Genomic DNA, 8,630 nt, shown 5'->3' on the forward strand with positions numbered 1-8,630 from the left:
TGGTGTGATTATGGTGGGGGGTCCAGAGGGAGGCTGGTGTGATTATGGGGGTCCAGAGGGAGGCTGGTGTGATTATGGGGGGGGTCCAGAGGGAGGCTGGTGTGATTATGGGGGGGTTCCAGAGGGAGGCTGGTGTGATTATGGGGGGGTCCAGAGGGAGGCTGGTGTGATTATGGGGGGTCCAGAGGGAGGCTGGTGTGATTATGGGGGTCCAGAGGGAGGCTGGTGTGATTATGGGGGGTCCAGAGGGAGGCTGGTGTGATTATGGGGGGTCCAGAGGGAGGCTGGTGTGATTATGGGGGGGTCCAGAGGGAGGCTGGTGTGATTATGGGGGTTCCAGAGGGAGGCTGGTGTGATTATGGGGGGGTCCAGAGGGAGGCTGGTGTGATTATGGGGGTCCAGAGGGAGGCTGGTGTGATTATGGGGGTTCCAGAGGAAGGTTGGTGTGATTATGGTGGGGTCCAGAGGGAGGTTGGTGTGATTACGGTGGGGGGGGTCCGGAGGGAGGTTGGTGTGATTATGGGGGGTCCAGAGGGAGGTTGGTGTGATTATGGGGGTCCAGAGGGAGGTTGGTGTGATTATGGGGGGTCCAGAGGGAGGCTGGTGTGATTATGGGGGGGTCCAGAGGGAGGCTGGTGTGATTATGGGTGGGGTCCAGAGGGAGGTTGGTGTGATTATGGGGGTCCAGAGGGAGGCTGGTGTGATTATGGGGGGTCCAGAGGGAGGCTGTTGTGATTATGGGGGTTCCAGAGGAAGGTTGGTGTGATTATGGTGGGGTCCAGAGGGAGGTTGGTGTGATTACGGTGGGGTCCGGAGGGAGGTTGGTGTGATTATGGGGGGGTCCAGAGGGAGGCTGGTGTGATTATGGGGGGTCCAGAGGGAGGCTGGTGTGATTATGGGGGTCCAGAGGGAGGCTGGTGTGATTATGGGTGGGGTCCAGAGGGAGGTTGGTGTGATTACGGTGGGGTCCGGAGGGAGGTTGGTGTGATTATGGGGGTCCAGAGGGAGGCTGGTGTGATTATGGGGGGTCCAGAGGGAGGCTGGTGTGATTATGGGGGTCCAGAGGGAGGCTGGTGTGATTATGGGGGGGGTCCAGAGGGAGGCTGGTGTGATTATGGGGGGTCCAGAGGGAGGCTGGTGTGATTATGGGGGGTCCAGAGGGAGGCTGGTGTGATTATGGGGGTCCAGAGGGAGGCTGGTGTGATTATGGGGGTTCCAGGGGAGGCTGGTGTGATTATGGGGGTCCAGAGGGAGGCTGGTGTGATTATGGGGGGGTCCAGAGGGAGGCTGGTGTGATTATGGGGGTCCAAAGGGAGGCTGGTGTGATAATGGTAATGATGTTTATCTCCTATTAAGGCCAGTCATCCAGGTCCTGAGGCAGTAAAGAATAGAAGGAACCATGAGTTCTGGATGCAAGAGTGGGCCTATATTCCTCCACAGCGATGTGAGAGACTGATCAACAATTACTGGAAGCATTTGGTTGGAGTCATTGCAGCTAAAGGTGGCACAACCAGTTTTTTGTATTTTTGTATTTATTAAAGATCCCCATTAGTTGTTGCCATGGCAGCAGCTACTATTCCTGGAGTCCAGTAACATTAAGACACTTATATACAATTTAAAATATTACATGACATTTCATGACACTTTACCCAATGTCGAGTGTATGGGGGCAATTACCTTTTCCCCATAGGGCCATTGGGTGTTGAAAATCTGATAACATTTAGTATTTAGAAGAAAAAATGCTAAATTAGAAAGGGGCAAATACTTTTTCACAGCACTTTATGTATCTACTAACATCCGTATATGCATGCATTTCTCCTTCCCATGCAGTAGGGGGTGACATGTTCTTAGCTAAACCTCCCCCCTGATTTATCGTGAACAGGTATTTCCCAAACCCACCATCCGCGGAGCCTGACACCAAAACACACACTGCCGAAAATAACCAGGAAGTGGAGGTGGAGCGTGTAGCAGCAGCACCAGGAATAGATTAGAAGAATAAACATCAGAAAGACTGAGCGTTGAAACGGTTCCTCAGTGAGTAGTCGACTTGAGCAGGAGAACTAGGTGATTCAACAACAAGAAAACATGAAACTCAATGAGCATTCAATAAATGGTTTACATATGTGACTATTGATGGTGGTAGTGTATACTAGAACCCTGATAGAGCCTATTGCTCCCCACTCTGGCTACCTGGGGTTGTATGTATCTAGCATATCAAAGTAGATCTAGGACGTGTTTTGGGCTTTTACATCACAATGAATAAGATTGCATGGACAACGTGGACCTGATCCCAGATCAGCACTCATACTCTGAACCGCTTTATGGATACAGTCCTGGTCGTGTACCAACCCCCCCCAAAAAAAAAAACCGCTATCTCATTTCGAAACCAAGTCTTTATCCTTACAGCAGTGGTCCCCAAATCTCTTCTCGGGAAATGTTGTTGTAGTCCTGAACAAACTCACCTGAACCAGCTACCTAGTCAAGGGCTTGCTTGACAAGTTGAATCAGGTGTGCTAGCTCTGGAATACATCAAATACATGGAGTGGTTAGCGGGTCACTGATTAGAGGGAAACTTGAATATCCTTATGTTTTAAGGCTCCAGATACATGTATTTTTTAATAAGACCTCGCCATGGTTTTACAAGGACTGAGAGGGGATTTTATACCATTCAGCGCCATGGGATAGCGGCATACAGATAATTACTTGATTCCCAGTGATTGATACATAAGTGATTAACTTATTGATGCAACAGTTTGCTATGCAAACGAAACAGACACCAGGACAAGAACGTACCTACACGGAGAAATGCATCCATTGTGAACAAAAACGTTGTATTCTTCCTTTTACGAAAGAAAAGCAACGCCCGCCCCCTCATGTACAACGCTGGGAATAGTAACAGCACGGCGATGAGTGCTATATATAGCAGCCAGTAAGCGCCAGAATGTCAACTTCAGCAGGAGAGCGAGGAAGTAGCTGCTACACGTGTGTGACAGTACTGAATAAACGCAGCTCGCTATAAACAGCAACCTCGCCATAAATTATACATCGAAAAAGATTTGCTGTTGTTACAACTCCATACAAATTCAATCGCACGTGAGATTGAGCTCAAAAGACAAACACACAACATGGCGTAAATGTTGCAGCCCTACGCCAATCTATATAAAAGGGATTTATTTGGTTATTTCTGACAAAAAGGCTCGGTTATATCGTTTTAGTTGTTGTTTTGATGTTATAGCTGATCGACGATTGATATAGCCTATACTGTATGGAATATACACCGAGTACACCAAATATTAGGAACACCTGCCCTCAGAAGAGTTTTAAATCTTCGGCTTGGACTCTACAAGGTATTGAAGGCGTTCCACAGGGATGCTGGCCCATGTTGACTCCAATGCTTCCCAAAGTTGTGTCTGGTTGGCTGGATGTCCTTTGGGTGGTGGACCATTCTTGATACACATGGGAAACTGATGAGCGTGAAAAATCCAGTAGTGTTGCAGTTCTTGACACAAACCGTGCGTCTGGCACCAACTACCATACCCCGTTCAAAGGCCCTTAAATAGTTTGTCTTGCCCATTCACCCACTGAATAGCACAATCCATGTCTCAATTCTCTCAAGGCTTAAAAATCATTCTTCAACCTGTCTCCACCCCTTCATCTACAGTGATTGAAGTTAATTTAACAAATTACATCAATAATGGATCCTAGTTTTCACCTGGTCAGTCTATGTCATGGAAAGAGCAGGTGTTCTTAATGTTTTGTATACTCAGTGTGTATATAAAGAATTTGGGTTTGAAAGCGATATGGGGGTTGTAGTGTATTTGTATCACCTGCAACATGCAGAAATAGCCAATAAATATAGACTTCAGTTCTCAACCGAAGACGCTTGTGCAGCGAACCGTGTCTTTATTTGTGATGGGAGGAAGACATACAGCTTCGTTATGTAATGTAGCATGTGAACGCGGCGAGAGACAACCAGTTGGAGGGGGTTTAGAAGAGTAGACCACCATGATATGTGGTCTATGCATAAAGCGCACCAAAAACGAATAACAAGGGAACACGGTGTACTTTTGTGTCCCCGAAGATTTGGGTGTTTGGCAAAGTACAAAATGTACTCAACGTCAGAAGAACAAGTGTATTCCCAAATTCATTCGTCGAGTCATTCGGGGAACTCGGGAGGAATTCTGTGAATGACTGGGTGAAGGGATGAATGAATGAACCCAATATGAGCGCGCGTGTGTGTGCGCGCAATCCTTGTCAATGGGTGCGTGTTGCAGTCAGCTACAGCTGCACCTTTGCGGGGGCGATATTGCACATAAAGGTTTCGGTTAAAATAATAATAAGAAAAAATAAAACATCCACCCACTCCAAACACACCCACGCACAAACTTTTTTGAAACGGGTGTTGCACAGTGGGTAAATGTAACAATGGCAGGACACCCGTCCGTTGATAAATATTCACCGCCTCTATTCATGCACACTCTTGTCTTGAGGTGGTTATTGTGCAGCAGCTCTGAACCACGTGATGCCGAGGGGTGGGTGGGGGGATGCTATAAATAGCTCCTATAGCTCTGCTTCCATTGACATCATTTAGGCAGGAGAGATGGAAAATAAACAGGGGGGAGGGTAGGGATCCTTAATCTGAGGTTGAAATTCAAACAAACCCCCACCATTAATCTCTTCCACTCCCCACATCCCATCCATGCCTTCCACCCCCCGCCCCATCCAGCTCTCGATAGTAAACAACCAAAATCCTGTCGATTTCCTAGAACGACTATGCGTCGCCCGATACGAGATGGAATGGAAACCCGAAGGCAGATGGGAGGGACAGCAAACAAATGAAAATGATCCCTGTATACACACACAGGCACATGTGGGAGACGAGGGGGCCAACCACAAGGCAAATGTTTTGCAGAGCTTCATAATAGAAATGGAAAATGAAACCATGTATTATTGACATGTTTAAAATCCTGCCGGTTTTAGATAGCGGCCGTATTCTAATTTCTTTATCAAGTCATATATGCTTCCGTTATGATGGAGGGAGAGTTTAAACAGGCGGAGAGAGGCGGAGATGGAGAGGAGGCGGGTGGAGTTGAGGTGACTTGTGTGTTTATGTTTTCATAAAGGAGGACAGCACTCTGTTTCCATGGTCGGTGGTTCTTAGTCACCTCCGGAATCGTTCTCTCCAGGCAGCCTTGGCTCTGACCCCTGAGTGCTGCTGCGTGACTCCTGATTGTTCCCGATGACGTCTTATGATCCATCTCTGGAAAGGCAAGGACGCGGACGACGACCCATTTGCTTTATGCCGAGAACACCCATATAGGCCTGTCACCCTTGACAATTTTATTGTAGATTTCATGATTTATGCAAGTAAATATAAACCTTGCTTATCATGTCTGACATTTGTGTTATTACATCATATGATTCTCCCCTTTTGATTCGACTATAGGTCGCCAATAAGCCGCCTAGCCTATTAGTTCATCGTTTACTTGACAATATCATTGCGAAAGAAAGACTATCATAAAACAGGCTAAGGAAAATCTAATTCACCTCCCATGATTTCATCTCAACAAATTGAGCAACTGCCCCTCAAAAACTACTTATCTAGTAGAAAATGGACTATGTGGCATCGATAAGAGTCAGAAACATCCATTCTACCATCAAAAGTGACTACAATGTGTAAATAGGATCATTTTGGCCATAAAGTCGGTCTCGTCTACAACTGAGTTTTGTGAGACATTTGGTCGTGACTACATCACAACGTAAATTAAGGTTGGGTTTAATTCAACCCTGCCCATATGCCCACAGCTGACATCACACAAGTTCGCATAATCATTCATTCGCGACAGAGATCATTATCCCTGTGGTAAATTCGGATTGATTTAGGATGTCGACAGGGATAGTTAGAGACCATCTGTAAATTACACAATGTACATGGGACAATATGTTAAGATTGCCAAATTTAAATAACTTAAAAACCTCAAACCAACTATAAATTGTAGAAATGTATATACAAATATTTGAAATAATTTAATGAGAGACCAAAAAAAGTGTGCAACATGAAAATTGGAAATTTACATTGTGTTCAACACATCTGGGACTCAATTAGTGCAAATATATACAAAAACTATTTCAGTAGATTTTGTGCGTTTTTATGAGGTTTGATTCTTCTGAAAATACACACATTTTGTGTGATTTAATTCATAGGAAAATACATTTTGGAAGGTAAAACTTCTGAACAATCTTTTGAAAGTTATTGGGGCAATGCATTTTGGGCAATGGTGTTCTACACTGCCTTTTTTGTGTCTGACATTTATATATATTGTATATAAAAAAACGTGTTAATTAACAACCTAATATTATTAATCAACCAGGTTGTCACCGAAATACTGATAATAGTAACGTTTTATTAGATTTTTATTAATGCCAATGTGGTTTTCAATGCTTGTTTTCGCTTAATTCTTTGAGATACTGGTGTCAGATTTTTATGAGGGTTGCCAGATTGGTGTGAGAAGCTGTATTCGTCTGTTTTTTGTTGTTGTGGTTTTGATTAAGTTATTTGATTGGGGAATGGGGATACATTTCATGATGGGAAATGAATTCATCAATAAATGTGGGGAAACAGAAGACCTGCAAAAAAAAAAATCTGTTTGGTTTAAATCCCCCTGGTGCAACTGCATGGTATTTGCCACTATAACGAGTCTGGACTATGATCAATTAAGACATATCTATAATGAGTCTGGACTATGATCAATTAAGACATATCTATAATGAGTCTGGACTATGATCAATTAAGACATATCTATAATGAGTCTGGACTATGATCAATTAAGACATATCTATAATGAGTCTGGACTATGATCAATTAAGACATATCTATAATGAGTCTGGACTATGATCAATTAAGACATATCTATAATGAGTATGACTATGATCAATTAAGACATATCTATAATGAGTCTGGACTATGATCAATTAAGACATATCTATAATGAGTCTGGACTATGATCAATTAAGACATATCTATAATGAGTCTGGACTATGATCAATTAAGACATATCTATAATGAGTATGACTATGATCAATTAAGACATATCTATGTAATACCATCTACTGTATGCTGCCCTGTACCATCACTCATTCATATATCCTTATGTACATATTCTTTATCCCCTTACACTGTGTATAAGACAGTAGTTTTGAAATTGTTAGTTAGATTACTTGTTGGTTATCACTGCATTGAACTAGAAGCACAAGCATTTCGCTACACTCGACATCTGCTAACCATGTGTATGTGACAAATACAATTTGATTTGATTTGATATATCGAGTCTGACTATGATCAATTAAGACATATCTATAATGAGTATGACTATGATCAATTAAGACATATCTATAATGAGTCTGGACTATGATCAATTAAGACATAAAAAAATATCTATTAAAATATCTATTATGAGTCTGGACTATGATCAATTATGACATATCTATAATGAGTCTGGACTACGATCAATTATGACATATCTATAATGAGTATGATCAATTAAGACATATCTATGTACTCGATACCATCTACTGTATGCTGCCCTGTACCATCACTCATTCATATATCCTTATGTACATATTCTTTATCCCCTTACACTGTGTATAAGACAGTAGTTTTGAAATTGTTAGTTAGATTACTTGTTGGTTATCACTGCATTGTCAGAACTAGAAGCACAAGCATTTCGCTACACTCGCATTAACATCTGCTAACCATGTGTATGTGACAAATAAAATTTGATTTGATATATCGAGTCTGACTATGATCAATTAAGACATATCTATAATGAGTATGACTATGATCAATTAAGACATATCTATAACGAGTCTGGACTATGATCAATTAAGACATAAAAAAATATCTATTAAAATATCTATTATGAGTCTGGACTATGATCAATTATGACATATCTATAATGAGTCTGGACTACGATCAATTAAGACATATCTATAATGAGTATGACTATGATCAATTAAGACATATCTATAATGAGTATGACTATGATCAATTAAGACATATCTATAACGAGTCTGGACTATGATCAATTAAGACATAAAAAAATATCTATTAAAATATCTATTATGAGTCTGGACTATGATCAATTATGACATATCTATAATGAGTCTGGACTACGATCAATTAAGACATATCTATAATGAGTATGACTATGATCAATTAAGACATATCTATAATGAGTATGACTATGATCAATTAAGACATATCTATAACGAGTCTGGACTATGATCAATTAAGACATATCTATTACGAGTCTGGACTATGATCAATTAAGACATATCTATAATGAGTATGACTATGATCAATTAAGACATATCTATAACGAGTCTGGACTACGATCAATTAAGACATATCTATAATGAGTATGACTATGATCAATTAAGACATATCTATAATGAGTATGACTATGATCAATTAAGACATATCTATAACGAGTCTGGACTATGATCAATTAAGACATATCTATTACGAGTCTGGACTATGATCAATTAAGACATATCTATAATGAGTATGACTATGATCAATTAAGACATATCTATAACGAGTCTGGACTACGATCAATTAAGACATATCT

At 41.6% G+C, this 8,630-nt stretch overlaps 1 long non-coding RNA gene across 2 annotated transcripts; it reads right to left on the reverse strand.

Moving 5' to 3' along the window:
- Positions 1 to 1,305: 1,305 nt before the first annotated feature.
- LOC118374276 (uncharacterized) lies at positions 1,306 to 3,027 on the reverse strand. Of its 2 annotated transcripts, XR_008081607.1 has the most exons (4): positions 2,794 to 3,027; positions 2,463 to 2,519; positions 1,678 to 2,060; positions 1,306 to 1,372 (listed from the first exon to the last, which is right to left on the reverse strand). It is a non-coding gene; the product is annotated as an uncharacterized LOC118374276 (long non-coding RNA). The 2 variants fall into 2 exon arrangements; XR_004823573.2 differs by having other exon boundaries at positions 1,313 to 2,060; positions 2,794 to 3,020.
- Positions 3,028 to 8,630: the final 5,603 nt, after the last annotated feature.

This window comes from Oncorhynchus keta, chromosome 26 (genome assembly GCF_023373465.1).
Source record: "Oncorhynchus keta strain PuntledgeMale-10-30-2019 chromosome 26, Oket_V2, whole genome shotgun sequence".
Classification (NCBI taxonomy): domain Eukaryota; kingdom Metazoa; phylum Chordata; class Actinopteri; order Salmoniformes; family Salmonidae; genus Oncorhynchus; species Oncorhynchus keta.